Source organism: Hippopotamus amphibius, chromosome 5, assembly GCF_030028045.1.
Source record: "Hippopotamus amphibius kiboko isolate mHipAmp2 chromosome 5, mHipAmp2.hap2, whole genome shotgun sequence".
NCBI classification, from domain to species: domain Eukaryota; kingdom Metazoa; phylum Chordata; class Mammalia; order Artiodactyla; family Hippopotamidae; genus Hippopotamus; species Hippopotamus amphibius.
Window position 1 is genome coordinate 62,793,954 of NC_080190.1, and position 15,825 is coordinate 62,809,778.

General features: G+C 43.3%; 1 long non-coding RNA gene across 1 annotated transcript; it reads right to left on the reverse strand.

Annotated features, from left to right (window-relative positions):
• Positions 1-2,972: 2,972 nt before the first annotated feature.
• LOC130854037 (uncharacterized) lies at positions 2,973-9,548 on the reverse strand. The gene is made up of 3 exons (XR_009053947.1): positions 9,287-9,548; positions 7,063-7,143; positions 2,973-3,791 (listed from the first exon to the last, which is right to left on the reverse strand). It is a non-coding gene; the product is annotated as an uncharacterized LOC130854037 (long non-coding RNA).
• Between the last annotated feature and the right edge of the window lie 6,277 nt (positions 9,549-15,825).

A 15,825-nucleotide genomic window follows, 5' to 3' on the forward strand; every position in this document is an offset into this window, starting at 1 on the left:
GAAAACCCATGCTCAGCAACGAAGACCCAATGCAGCCAATAAATAAATAAATAAATTTATTGAAAAAGAAAGAATAAGTTTAGGGACTTCCCTGGTGGTCCCAGTGGTTAAGAATCTGCCTTCTAATGCAGGGGATGTGGGTTCAATCCCTGGTTGGGGAACTAAGATCCCACATGCCATGAGGCAACTAAGCCCTCGCACCGCAGCTACTGAGCCCATGAACTCTGGAGCCCATGCACCACAACTAGAGAGCCCATATGCCACAACTACTGAGCCCATGTGCTCTGGAGCCCCCCACTCTTCAACTAGAGAGAAGCCTGAACACTGCAATAAATAAATAAATAAAAAGTTTATTTCTGTGCTCTCTATTCCATTGATCTATTTGTCTGTTTTTGTGCCAGTACCATACTGTTTTGATTCCTGTAGTTTTGTAGTGTAGTTTGAAATCAGGGGCAGTGATATCACTAGCTTTGTTCTTCTTTCTCAAGATTGCTTTGGGTAATTGGGGTGTTTTGTGTTTCCATACAAATTTTAGGATTATTTGTTCTAGTTTGGTGAAAAATGTTTTTGGTATTTTGGTAGGGATTGCATTGAATCTGTAGATTGCCTTGGGTAGTATGGACTTTTTAACAGTATTAATTCTTCCAATCCATGAGCATGGTATATCATCCCATTTGTTTTGTCATCTTCAATTTCTTTTTTTTTATTAATTTTTACTGGCATATAGTTGCTTTACAATGTTGTGTTAGTTTCTACTGTACAGCAAAGTGAATCAGACATATGTATACATATCCCCTCTTTTTTGGATTTCCTTCCCATTTAGGTCACCAAAGAGCATTGAGTAGTGTTCCCTGTGCTATACAGTATGTTCTCATTAATTATCTATTTTATACATAGTATCAATAGTGTATATATGTCAATCTCAATCGCCCAATTCCTCTCACCCCTCTTCTTTCCCTCCTGGTATCCATATGTTTGTTTTCTATGTCTGTCTCTATTTCTGCTTTGTAAATAAGAACATCCATACCATTTATCTAGATTCCACATATATTCATTAATATACAATATTTGTTTTTCTCTTTCTGACTTACTTCACTCTGTATTCAATTTCTTTCATCTTTGTCTTATGGTTTTCAGAGTACAGGTCTTTCACCTCCTTAGTTAGATTTGTTCCTAGATATTTTATTCTTTTTAATGCAATTGTAAATGGCATTGTTTTTTTCCCAGATGTTACTAGATTTTATCGTATTCATAATTGCTCTAGCATTGTTTTCTTAATTTATCTTTCTGATAGATTGTTATTAGTGTCTAGAAATGCAACAGGTTTCTGTATATTAATTTTGTATCCTGAAACTTGAAATTCATTTTTTAGTTCTAATAGCTTTGTGGCGAAGTCTTTAGGGTTTTCTATATGTTGCATCATGTCATCTGCAAATAGTGACAGTTTTACACCTTCCTTTCCAATTTGGATGCCTTTCATTTCTTTTTCTTGTCTGATTGCTATGGCTAGAACTTAAAATACTATGTTGACTAAAAGTGATAAGAATAGGCATCCTTGTCTTGTTCCTGATCTTAGAGAAAATGCTTTCAGCTTTTTACCATCGAGTGTGATGTTGACTGTGGTTCTGTCATATATGGCCTATATTATGGTGAGGTACGTTCCCTTTATACCAACTTTTTTGAGAGTTTTTTTAATCATAAATCATTGTTGAATTTTGTCAAAAGTTTTTTCTGCATCTTCTGAGATGCTTATATGATTTTGATTCTTCATTTTGTTAATGTGGTATATCACATTGTCTGATTTGTGGATATTGAACCATCCTTGCATACCTGGCATAAATCCCACTTGATCATGGTATAAATCCTTTTAATGTATTGTTGAATTCAGCTTGTTAATATTTTATTGATAATTTTTACATATATGGTCATCAGCGATATTGGCCTGTAATTTTTGTGTGTGTGGTGTCTTTGCCTAGTTTTTGTATCAGAATAATGCTGGCCTCATAGGATGAGTTCAGAAGTGTGCCTCTCCTTTCAATTTTTTGGAATAGTTTGAGAAGGATAGGTGTTAAGTCTTCTATAAATGTTTGGTAGAATTCACCTGAGAAGCTGTCTCATCCTGGACTTTTGTTTGTTAGGAGTTTTTTGATTACTAATTCAATTTTGTTACTGGTAATCAGTCTGCTCATATTTTCTATTTCTTCCTGATTCAGCCTTGGGAGATTGTATGCTTCCAGGAATTTATCCATTTCTTCTAGGGTGTCCAATTTTTTGGCATATAATTATTTGTAGTAATCTTTTATGATCCTTTGTATTTCTTGGTGTCAATTGTAACTTCTCCTCTTTAATTCCTAATTTTATTTATTTGGGCCCTCTCTGTCTTAGAGCTTTAGTTTTGCAAGATGAAGAGGTTCTGAAGGTCTGTTGCATGACAAAATAAATATACTTAACACTACTGAACTGTACACTTTAAAAGAATTTTAAAAAAAATAAAAATAAAAGAATTAAGATGGTAAATTCTATGTTATGTGTTTTTTATACCACAATTTTTTTGTTTGTTTGTTTTGACCACACTGTGTGGCTTGTAGTATCTTAGTTCCCTGACCAGGGATTGCACCCAGGCCTTTGGCAGTGAAAGCACAGAGTCTTAACCACTGGACCACCAGGGAATCTACCACAATTTTAAAAATCTTTTAACATTAAACATTCTGAACACTGACCTTAAACACAGTAAAAACTTAGAGAACAGAGACACTGAAATTAGAGATTTCCTGGACCTGAACAAATCTTAAAGGATGAGTCATGTTAGGATTGGTAGAGGGCAGGAAAAAAGAAGTTCTAAGCAAGAGCCATGGAAAAAGACAGGAGCTTGAATAATTGTATATACTGTGGAGAGTAAACTTTGTATGTGTTTAACTGTGTCTGTGTGTGTGTATACACGTGTACATAAGCAGTGAGAACTCTTGCCCAATTAGGGATAATTTATTGAAGAGTATACATTGAAGAGCAGTGAAAACCAAGTACAGATCGGTTGGGTGAAGTAAGATTATAAAAGGTCTTAAAAGCCATATAGCAGTCTGTACTTGATACATAGACTCTAGAAAGACACTGTAAGTTCTTGAACAAGGATGTGTATAAGATTTTTAGTAAAGCTGAAAATTCCCACTGGTCTCAATCAAAGTAAATGAAGCAAAGAGAGTAACTTGGATTTTGTCTGGGCTTGGGCTGGAAGGAACGGGCAAATGATAAACCCCCCAGGGCTGGGTGAAGAGTGGGAGTGAGAACTGAAATAAGAGGACACCAGAGGGGAAGTGAGAATGCAAGGAATAAACGAGGACTCAGACTCGGCTCGTACAGTTTTCTTTGTTCCTATTCATTAGGAGCTTTTGTGTTTCCAAACTTGCAGGATCATATGTTTTGCTTTAGAAAGAGCTTTAGAAAGTTCCTTTAAAGGGCTGTACGGTGAAATCTGTATTTGAAGGTCAAAACAATAGTTTCATGGATTGGAGTGGGAAGACTGAAGGCAGAGAGTCCCACTGTCTAATCCCAGGGGCACCTGTCATGTACAAAGGCTGTATCTCCAAACATGAGCTGAGAGCTTCCTCTTGAGGAAGGGGGCAACTGCCCATGGTAGGGGCTGTGGTTTCAGAGTCAGAGAATGGAGCTCCATTCACAGTTTGGTCGCTGACTCCACCTTTGAACCTGGGTGATTCATTTCCCTCCATAGGCCTCTGTTTTCTCTTTTGTGGAATGCAGAAGGATGTTCCTTCCACCTGCTTTCACAGAAGTGGCTAAAAGAAAAAGAAATTTATCTCAGGCACGTTTAAGCAAAGGAGTGGGGTCTGGGCTGAAGCAAAGTCCAGGATGTATGAGGACATGGGGGCCGGGTTTGACGAACTCTGCCATTGACATCAGAAGTCCATGGAGAGGACGTAAGTATTAAACAATATAAACAAATGTTGCCCCAGAGAGTCTGGGTTCTGGGAATGTGAACAGGGAATCATGACCAAAATTCCAGGTCTGCAAGTTCCCCTCGAGGAGTCATGGGGCTCATGAGGAGGTGAATCACCACACCCAGGATCTGTCTTGAAGACCTAAACCACCAAATATGAACCTCAGCAATTGAAGGGGCTCAGGGAAGTCTTGATTCTGATAGCTCTGGGGGGTGTAGCTAGAATATAAGCTGTTCCCTTAGGTCCTGGTAAGACCAAGAAATAGTTTTGCTCAAGGCGTTGGATGTTGTTCTAGTTCTGAGGTCAGTGGCAGGTCAAAGTCATAAAGCTGGTCCCGTGGAGCCAGCACAATTGTCTCTGGTTTGGAAGACTACATGGAAAAAGGAGCTCAGAAGATTGTGTAGCCTAAAGAAATCGAATTTGTATTCTTCCCAAAGTCTGTGTTATATTCAGTCCAGCTCTCCATAAGAAAAGGCAGAGAGATGGGCAGCAGCTTGTCAGCGCCTGGAAAAGAGACCAGAGGGTACAGGGAGGAAGAAGTGTGTTAGCTGGAAATACCAATTCTCAGAGCCAGGGAGACTCATAGGGTCCCCAGGGAGCACAACAGACCTTGGGAATCTGGAACACTTGGACTTGTGGAGTGCTGTGTTCAAAAGGGACCTCACGTACCACTTCACATCTATTAGCATGGCTTTTAACAAAAAAGCGGAAAACGACAAGTGTTGGTGAGGATGTGGATAAATTAGAATCCTTGTGTATTGCTGGTAGGAATGTTTTCCACAGCCACTGTGGAAAAGCTTGGCAGTTCCTCAAATTGTTAAACATAGAATTACCACATGATCAAGCAATTCCACTCCTAGGTATATACTCAAAAGAATTGAAAGCCAGGACTGAAACAGATAATTGTACACCCATGCTCACAGTGGCATTATTCATTATAGCCAAAAGGTGAAGCAACCCAGCTGCCCATTGCCAGATGAAGGAATAAACCAAATGTGGCATAGGCATACAATGGAATTTTTTTCAGCCTTAAAAATGAACGAAATTCTGACACATGCTACAATATGGATGAACCTTGACAACATTGTTTAATGCAATAAGCCACACACAAAAGGCTACATGGTGTATGAATGCACTTACATGAGGTACTTAGAATAGGTAAATTCATTCAGACAGAAAGCAGAGTAGAGGTTATGAGGTGTTATGGGGAATTATTATTTAATGGATATAGAGTTTCTGTTTGGAATGATGAAAAATTTCTGGAAATGAACGGTGGTGATGGTTGCACAACAAAGCGAATGTATTTAATGCCACTGAACTGTACACTTAAAAATGGTTAAAATGGTAAATTTTATATTATGTGTATTTTACAAAAAATAATTGCAAAAAATGGGGTCCCCGTGACACAGGGATTGATAAAGCACTGAGAATAAGAATGGAGAAACAGGACATGAAAAGGTGGCAGCACAGATATTCAGAGTCTTGAGCTGAGATGGGGATGGGGACTGGGACAGAGACAAAGAAACCTGTCCATGAAGGAAATGGATAAAGTGTGGAAGTCTGAGATGAAAGACAGAGAAGTTGACCAAAAGGGAGCCCTGTTAGGGGGTAGAGCTGAATACGGAGAAAGAAATGGGGATTGGTAGGTCTGATTTTTAAAATGAGTATTAAGTCTGGGTCTTTCTTTCCAGGCATGTGGGTTCCACGTTTAACGGCCACAGGGCTTGTGGTGGATGCTTCTGGGACCTTCATCTGCTCTGCAGTGGTCAGTTGGCAGTTGCCCTCTGAGGCTTCCTGTCTCTTTGTAGAGCTGACAGACACCACAGTGAGTCAGTCCTACCAAGGCTTGACTCATTTTTGACCCAATTTTGGTGATCAAACACAATACTCTGGAATTTGGCAATACAGCTTAAAAGGTATGGTGGGAATATGATTGCAGGACCCAGGCTTCTAGCTGCTCCCTGTTGCCATCCCATTTCTTTGTAAAGGTTGAAGTGAACTGCATTTAAGATCAGAAAGACTTGAGTTCAAATTCTGTCTTGCCTCTTACTAGCTGTGTGCCCTTGAGCAAGTTACTTAATCTCCAAAAGCCATGGTTTCCTCACTTGTAAAATGGGGCTACAGAGCTCCATAGCCTTGTGATGGGTAGTAAGTAAGATAATATATGAAGAGCTTTTTAGCACTCTGCTAGTCACAGAGAAATTGCCCTGTAAGTTAATTATAATTGTCAGCACTACTATTAGTACCCTGAGGTCATTGATTACCTAGGATCGCTTTGCCACAAGGGCAATGGAGCTTCAGTAACCCAGACTCCTATAGCCCTGGATTTAGACCAGGAAGACCTGAATTTCATCTGGATTCCCTGATTTACTAGCTGTGAGACCTTGGGCATTTTTCAGAGTCTTAGTTTTCTCATTTGTTAAATAGGGATGATTACGTAGAATTGTAAATATCAAATTAAATAATATGAGTAAAAGCTCTATAAATAAAAACCAAAAGAACACAGATGTATAATATGATAATATACTCAGGATCAGAAGCAAGGATGTGTCTGGGCCAAGGTTAGGGTCAAGATGGAAATCAAGGTCAGGATTGGCACCAGGGCTGATCTTGTGATCAAGATCAGGGTTGAAATTGAGTCAAAGCAAAGTTTTGGGCTAGGGAGGGAGGAAGTCATGAGCAGGGTCACAGTAGGGGGTTAGGTGGAAATTTTGATTTGAGCTAGGAATCCATGCCGGGTGGTGTGCATTGTCTGGGCCCTAAGGGCTACAGCAGTCCTGTGCAGTGACTCAGAGGTGGCTGCACTGTCTGGGACAAGGCACTTATCCAGAGATCTTGGTTTGGGGGAAATTAGAGTGAGAGATTTACTGTAGAATGCAGGCCTTTAGGGAGACAGTTCAATTGCAGTAGTTCAGCCACCTCGTTACCTCTGTCATTCTCCCCCCAAACTGGTAGGTAGCTACACCACATTAAGTATCAGCCTATCTCCAGGTGCATCTTGCACAATGCTGGTCCTCACAGTTCTGATCATCCCTCCTCCATTATCCCTCCATCCATCCATCACCCATCATCCAACATCCATCCAACAAAGGTTTTGTTGAGTACTTACTACATGTTAAGCACTTTGTTAGACTCAAGGATCTGGCAGTGAGGGAGACAAGCATGTTGTCTGTCTTCATGGAGCTTCAATCTAGAGGGAGAGAAAGATAATACAGTGCATTTCCATCCTCCACATTTGTGTGTGTGTTTGTGGGGGTGGTGGTAGATTCTAAAATAAGTTCATGAGGCAAAGATTGCAAAATAATTCTTGAAAATCCCTTAATTCACCAGGACTTTGACATTTAGAAACACAAAAGCCAAGAAGTAGCATCTATTTCTCATTGCACTTTGGTTGTGACCCTGGAGCAGTTGATGTCAAGATCTGGCCTTAATGATGAAAGTTGAAATGACTTTAAATAAAGGAATTTCTTTGTTTCTGGTTCTCTCAGCTGAGTGTGTATCGTTGTGTTTACATAAGTTAACTGAATTAATGATAGGACTCCAGTGTAAACACAAATTATACCAATACGTGTGTAATTATTGTAAATACGTTAAGGAGGAATACAGTGCACTGTGAGAATGTAGGGTGGAGGGACATAACCTAGCAAGGGATGGAGGAGTGAGTGATATGGAAGGCTTCACTGAGGAAGTGGCATTTAAGGTAAGTCCTAAAGGGTGAATATGAGTTAGCCTATCTTAAAGGGGAAAAAGAAATTTCCAGGCAGAGGAATTGACCTGAGGCAGAAGTGAGCTCAGTGCATTTTAGGAACTGAAAGCCAATCAGGTTGGAGATGTTGAAGAGTTAACCAAGGGCCTCCCCAAGTCAGTCCCCAAAGTGAGGGTCTATTTCACATGCTCTGACTCAGCACATATAACAACATGGAGATGAGGTGGTCTAAGACTCAGAGAATTTAATAAGTCAGAGTACAGGGCTACAGAAACAGGAGTAATCAGTCAGCATCTTTTGGAATCATTGGGCTAGCTTCCCTGTGGGATGCAAAGAACAAGAAACAACTTACTGGAAACAGAGACAGTGGGAGTCACAGCCTACAAATAGACATAAACCAGAGGTCATAAACACAGAAATCCCAGAGGCTAAGCGGGTAATGTAAAGAGTAAAGCACACTGAGTGTAGGACATTGAGGGTGGGTGGGGAGTAGAGACTATAGCAAACTGGAGAGTTCTTATCTCCTTTAAAGGAAGCAACTGCACTTCAGCTACCACTAATTGTTACCAAATAGGAACTGAGGACCAGTTTTGCTAGATCTTCCATATTGTAGCAGTTGTGGTCAGTTCGAACTTCCTCCGGCCTTTGGAGCCCACTCTTCCCTGCTGTACAGCAGGCTGGATGTTCCCCAGAAATTAACACCACCAGTACCCCACCTCCCCCACACCTTAGCAGCTCCCAACCAATGACTGGTGGGTGTGGTGGATAAATATACTAATACCCTTGCCTCTCAGGTGAGATAACTTTGAGGCACGTGTTCTGCAGTTTTCCTGAATTCCTCGGGAGAATTAAACTCCAGATGCCCATATGGTAATTTCCCTGATAACTTACCTGTATCCCTTCCTTCCCCTGTCTCCCTTCCCCACTCCCTAAGGGGACTTTCCTAGGATTACCTTCCAAATTAACTACTTGCAACTGAAACCTTGTCTCAGGGTCTGCTTCTGGGAGAAACCAACCTAAGGACACAAAATGTTATGAAAGATTTGAAATCTGGATTTTTGCCTTATGTTAAAACTTCCCAATTAAAATTGTGCATGACAACAAAAACAGGTTTAAGGGTTGGATTTGGCCAACAGACCATCAGTTTGGGATTCCTGATGTAAGATAAGACTTCATCTGCCTTTCTTAGAGCAATCACCCAGGAAAGGAACACATTTGCTAAAGAGAGGCGTTTAAGAAAGAATTGGATGAGAAAGTTCTAAGGGTGGAGACCCATGCCAGGTGGCAGTGACTGCTTAAAATATGGGGAATTAGAGAGGGACTCAGCAACGCTGCGCCTGCTGGAATGGCAGCTCCTACGGTGGCTCCCTGCTGCATTCTTCCTCATTTGAATGCGCCCTCAGCAGCCACCACTCCCACCAGGGTAAATCACATGAAGGTCCCATGGGAAGTCTCAGAGCTGAGGCAGGCCAAGCAGCCACCTACACCAAACTGGTTCTGCAAGAGTGACAAGCCAGAACCTGCTAGCTGCAGGGTCCTCAGAATCAGACTCTCCTGGTTCCCAGTAAGTAACACTCCCTGGAGCCACAAGACGGCCACTGTTCTATACGATCTTAGTCCAGCTTACCTGGCCTCGGTGCAAGGAGAGGTCCCAAAAGTGTGGGTGTGAGGAGCTGGTGGGAGCAGCGGAGAGCCCCCGCCTTTGGCATCTCTAGCCAAGCCAGCTTTCCGGGTAGTCATCCAATTCAGGCACCCAAAGTGCTGACTGGAGGCACTGTCATCCTGGTGCTGCACAAAGGAAGACAAGCCAGGCCCTAGAGGGTAGAGGGCAGCACCTGGCTGAGATGCCCAGACAGGCCCACGGGTGACAGGCAGCACCTTATGCCCAAGCCGTCTCCAGCAGTGTTTGCAGAGCCTGTGCTATTTTAAGTTCCTTTGTCATCACTGCAAGCAAACTGGACTGAGGGAGTCTGATTAGAAAGGACAGAACCGGTTTAACAGAGCTGGGGTGGTGGGGGCTGCTTCCCTGAGTTGGCACCACAGTACCAGGCAGAAGAGCTCAGTGGTTCTGAGGCTCAGGACTAGGTTAGGATTCAGCACTGGCTTCTGAGCAACTTGTCTGACAATAGAGGCAAAGAAAAAGACTCTGAGGTTCAGGGTCCAGTGGCTATAATTCCCATCATAGGAATAACCGTGACGATAATAATACCTTATTATAAATGTGCTTTATAGTATATGTTACCATCATAGACATGCTCTCATTTGATCCTTACTGCAGTCCTATGAGGCAGGCAGGTATGATTTGTCCCACCTTAAATACAAGGAATCTAAGAGTCACCAAAGCAAGTGACTTACCCAAGGTCATAGTCTTAAAAAGTAACAATGGCAGGGCTTGAATCAGTTGCAGAAGGGGGTTTGGGACCTGCACATCTAGAGGTCTTTATAGTAAGAGGGGAGTTCAGAGAGAGAAGGGATGCCTTGGCCTTCTGTTGGTTGCCCCAGGAAATGTGGGGCTTAGTGGATCAGTAGCTGAGGAGTGGACCCATCCCAGATCCTGTGGGTGGTCTGGCACTACAGGGTGATCACAACAGGCATCACGGCAGCTTCGTCTTTTCTCTTAGCTGGCGGGTGCAAAGGGTTTTTCTCTTCCCCTCATGCCGCCCCCTGAGTCAGCTCCCTGGCACCGCCCTGGCACGTATTGGGCCCCACGCCCAGGCAGTGAGGAGGCACTGGCAGATTGCCCAGGGAATACTGCTGTCTTAACTCAAGCCAATTCCCAGTCAAGACCCCCTTTCCAGAGGGCAGCCCAACAATGGCAGCATTGGGAGGTGCGACTTGTAGTCATAGGGTGAGTCTCCCAAAGCCCTTGGACTTCCTGGCACAGGTGGCATTGGGAACATGCCTTTACCTGAGGACTGCAGCCCAGGAGGGGATACAGGGACCAAATACATTTTATAGACTGGCTGAGCCAGTCTCCTAACCAGATCCCTGCTTGGGTTTCTGGTCACATCCAAATAGCTAGGGAGGGAGTTGCTTTTGGACAGAAAAGGAGAAAAGAGAGCCAAAACTCCAGCCTGAAGCTGCCTCAGCTGTTTCTGGGGCTCTGACTCAGAAGCTGCTTCTCAGGAATGTTGAACACATGGGCCTCTGAGCCCTTGTCCAGGCACAGTGGAATGAACAGCTGGGGCGTGGGGAATGTTTCACCCTTCTCCCTCTTCTCTGAGGACACCTTGTCCAGAGAAACCCCACCACAGGGCAGTTCGGGTGCTCACTTGGAAGGCCCTGGTCACTTTGTCCAGGAAGCAAACCTCCCCTGACCACCTGAGCCCCCAGGGATTGACCCGGGCAATGACTGTCTGCAGCTACAAATTTGTACTTATCAAAAAGCTGCATTGCGTGGATGTCTATCTCTACCCCTCTCTCTAGTTATCTTATCTCCTCAACTCTGTTATAACTTCCTTAACCTCATACTTCTGGGTAAAATAAATAAATAAGAAATAAATAAATAAAAAATGTGCCCTGAACATCCTATTCATCTAATAAATATACTGACTGACTGATAACCTGAGGACAAGGAACAAAGAAAAGAGAGAAGTAAAGAGAAAGCAGTGAGAAAGCCAGCAGTCTGCGTCACACCTCAAAATCTGGGGAATCTAAATCCCTTCCCAAGCAAAGCTCCCAGGCTACTTGGAGAAAGGAGAGCAGAAACGCTGTGGTGAGGCGGCCTGGCACTTCCTTGCTCCCAGACACCCTCAGATCTGCCAGGAGCCACTGGGAACTCTTCCGCCTCAAGAGAGGAGGGGGCCCTGCAGTGATTCTCCACATGTGGGCAAAGGTTTTTTTCTACGCTTCTTGCCTTTATTTTATTTCTCTAGAGCAGGTAAATATCACATGGGATGATCCATAGTGATATGAGACCCAAAGAAAACTAATCTCGGAACAGAAATCATGTCAGCAGCTTATTTTAGGTTTTATGTTTAATTGCCTGCATACCTCCTTAGATCATAAGAGCTGGGAGGGCAGGAACAGAGTGCATCGTGTTCACCGAGCTAGTCCTGATGTGTGGCACACTACATGGTACACGGCAGGCACTCATTAGGGTGCTCCATGTACATCCCTTGATTTAGCTAATTCAGGGGCATCTGGAAATTATTGGTACTCCTCCTGCTATCTAGCTGCCATCAGCAACTTCTATTCTGGAGCTAACTCATTCCAAGTCTGGGAATCTGATGATCTATTGGAAGAAAGTGAAGCCAGGGACACTAATAGGCCATCTCTGGAGCCTTGGGTTCTAGAACAGACTTGGTGTTGGAAAGGACTCGTGGGGTGGGGTCAGCTGAGTAACCCACAGCCCTGCTGGTGCTCTAAAACCGGGCCTACCGCGGCCTCTAGTGGACAAGCAGAATCATTGCCCTTTCGGGGTGGAGGTCCCCTTCCCCACCTTTGTCCCCAGGATTTCCAGGTTCTCCATCCTTGGACCCAGGGTCAAGGGCATACAAGATGGCACTAGCAAGATAATGGACCATATAAGAACCATAGACCAGCCATCCAACAGACCAATTCATTAAAAAGCACCCTTTATGTACAGTACATGGCACCCTGATAAAAGCATGAGGAAAGAGGAGAGGGAGATACAAGAATAAGACAAGGGTTCTGCCCTTAACATATGATCTAACTAAGAAGGCACCACTAAAAATCTTTTAAAGCAAACAGTGAGCCTGTAGTCAGTTGCCAAACATATCAAGAGCTGAGTTCAGAGGATCAGTGTGACCTCTCTTGCTTCATTTTTCCTCATCTATAAAATGGGGATAATAAAATTCACCTGGCAAGGTTATATGAAGAGTAAGGTGATGGGGAGGAGAAAATAAGGCACCATCGTTGTTGTTGTTATTCAAGTAAGTTCATCATAAAATATTTAGAAGCACATTTAAGGAAAAATATCACAGTAATATCACTATCAGAGATAAGTACAATTAATCTAATGATATACAGTCTTAAGCATGCTGAACATGTCTGCAGAAGTAGGGTCATTCTGGGAGTGGTAAAAAATTACAAGATTACATAAAATTACAGAGGATCTGGAAAGTCATACATGAACATTCATACTTAATTTGGAAGGAAACAACATTTCAGCAAAGATGGGACCTACTGAAAGTGATATTTCCTGCAGATCTCTGCATATATGTTGGCCTTAGCAGAGGGACCTTCCTTAACCACCCTGTATTAACATAGCACCACAATCCCTTTTCCTGCTATAATTTCCCTCATAGCACTTAGCACCCCATGACATATTATATTAAATATTTGTTTGTTTATAGTGTGTCCCTTTCACTAGAAGTAGGCTTCCTGAGGGCAGGGACAGCATCTATTTCATCCATTGCACCCACCCAAGCACTGAGATAGTGCCCTGAAAAAAGTATGTGTTTAATTAATATTTCAAGAAAGGAAGGAAGGGAAGGAGTGAGGGAGGAAGGAAGGGGGAAAGAAGGAAAGAAAGAAAAACATAAAGAAGAAAGGAAGAGAAATAGAAAATGTAGTTGGCAAATTAGGTTGGCTACTGCAGTAACTCTGGAGGGTGAGGTAGACCTAGTTTGGGATGGTGGGAGGGAAATGGAAAGGAAGAAATGGATACAAAGATATTTAAAGGGAAAAATTTACTGGTGTCAGTTCCTGATGATACACAGGATGATACTAATAACAACTACCATTTACCTAGCATCAGGCATTAAGCCATTAACCCACACATATTATTATTAAATTATTATAACAACCCTACAGCAAAGCTATGACATCTTTATTTTCCTGATGAGGAACGCAGAGCTCAGAGAGTTTAAGTAACTTGCCCAAGGTTACATAACTAGTAAGTGGCAGAATTCAAACCCAGCTCTGCCGCCTAAGCGAGATAAGGGATGAGTCAAAGTTGACTCCGAGATTCTCAACGTAGGTCATTAGCAGGATAGTCATGTCACTGTCAGAGCCAAAAAAAGAGCCAGAGAAGAAACCTGGTCAAGGGTGGCAAAGGAATAATTATGATAGTTAATACTTATTGAGCACTTACTATGTAAGCTGCTGCTTTACTTCTCTAATGTACTAATAATTGACTCCTCATAAACCCCTGTGAGGTGAGTGCTATTATCCGTCCCTATTTTGTAGGTGAGAAAACTGAGGCACAGAGACGTTATGCAACTTGCAGCCTCCCACAGTTAGTAAGGGGCAGAGCCTGGATTCAGCTTCAGTGTTCTTAACCACCATGTGATACTGCCTCTCGGTCTGATTAATTTGGATTTGGATTATGTTGTATCTGGGGGGACAGCAGAACATTCAAGTGGGAATACCTGATGTGTGATCATCTCTAGCTCAGGTCTGGGATCTAAGAGCCTTGGGACCTGCTCTGGAGTCCAAAAGTTGGACATTAGTCCTTCCTGAGGCCCCTCCCTGCCTGGCCTGTAAACCCACCCTCAGCCAGACAGTATTTATATCTGGCTGGTTCCCAGCATCAGGTCCTATTTCTCTCCTCTTCATACCCTCCCCTAACCACACAGTATCCCAAACACCTGCCAAGCCCTCAGTATCTCAAGGCCTGATTCCCATTCTCTTCTTTTTTATCTTTATTTTTTCCCTCATTTCCCCAGCCAGGGAATGAATCCTTGAAGTCCGGGCACAGCAGTGAAAACCCGGAATCCTAACCACTAGGCAACCAGGGAACTCCCCACATTCTCTTCTCTACCAGCAAATGCCCCCTCACCTCCACCTCCATCTGCCAACATCCTTTCCCTTCTTCCGTCTCCTCCATTAAGTCTTTTCTGATTGTTCCAACTGATCTGATTGTTCCCCCTTTGAAAGTCCCATAATACTTTGCTTTTAACTTCCATGCATTTAGTGAGTACCTACTATGTCCCAAGCACTTTAGACACAGGATACCAGGATGAACAAAAACACCCTACACAAAAGCGGTCTATAGTCACACAAACACATGGAAGATTACACTTGGGACAACTGCTCTGAAGGAGTGGTGGGTGGAACTATTGGGACTGTCATTACAAGGGATTTGATCTGGTCAAGAGGCCAGGGAAAGCAACTCTGAGAAAGTGACACCTAAGCAGAGAACTGGAGGCTAGGCAGAGGGGAAATGCAATTCAGGTAGCCCTTTATGCTGTGGTACTAATACTTTGTATCATTGTTCTATTACCATGCTTATCTTCTTATCCCCAGTGAGTAAAGCTCCTTTAAGGCAGGAACTATTTCTCACCCACCTTTCTATCCCCTTATAAGAGTTAGGACTGAAGCTTACCCATTCTGGGGAGATAATTGTCTAAATGGACTGAGAGGACATTGAAAGTGACCAGGACTCTGGGCCTTCCTGGGTGCAAGAGTCCCTCCCTGTCCCCTCGTTTCTTGTTTATAGAAAAAGATTTAGTCTCCTAGGCCTTCCCGGTGTTCCAAAGAGCAGATTCAAGCAGTTAATGGTTAGAATAGTCACAGGACTCCTGGCTCCTCCTGAAGGGATATAGTTAACAATGTGATGCACATCTTTGAGTTGTTCTGCAGAAACTAAGACCCCCACCCCTACCCCAAACCAGGTGATGATGGTGGCTATAGTCTGACCACAAGCACTAGACCCCAGACTGGTTGGAACCAGAAGGTTGATGATTGAGTTTCCCAAAACATCACCATATTACCTCACCATTAACCAATTAGAAGAAAGTCCCTGAGCTGATAATGTACCCTGCAACCCTCACCCCTAACGTTGCCTTTAAAAACCCTTCCCTGAAAGCCATCAGGGAGTTCAGGTCTTTTGAGTGGGAGTTGCCTGTTCTCCTTGCTTGGTGCCCTGAAATAAATACTGTACTATCCTTCACCACAACTCAGTGTCAGTAAATTGGCTTTGTAACAGAGTAACAACATTGGCTCTTTCTGCAAGAACCCCTCTGCACACCACCTCCAGAGCTCCCAGAGTGCTGAGAGGTCATCCTGTGCCCATCTCCACCACCCTCCTATATGGTATCCAAGGAACAGCAGCATTTCCAGCTTCGGGCCCAGATTTATGTCTGCCCTTGACCAAGGTATCTTCTCACACTGAGCTGGGGTTTTGGGTCTTGTGCCTCTGTGAGCACAGTGGCAGCCTGCCCTTGTGGGAGAAGCACTAGGGTGGTCGTACCAGGACAG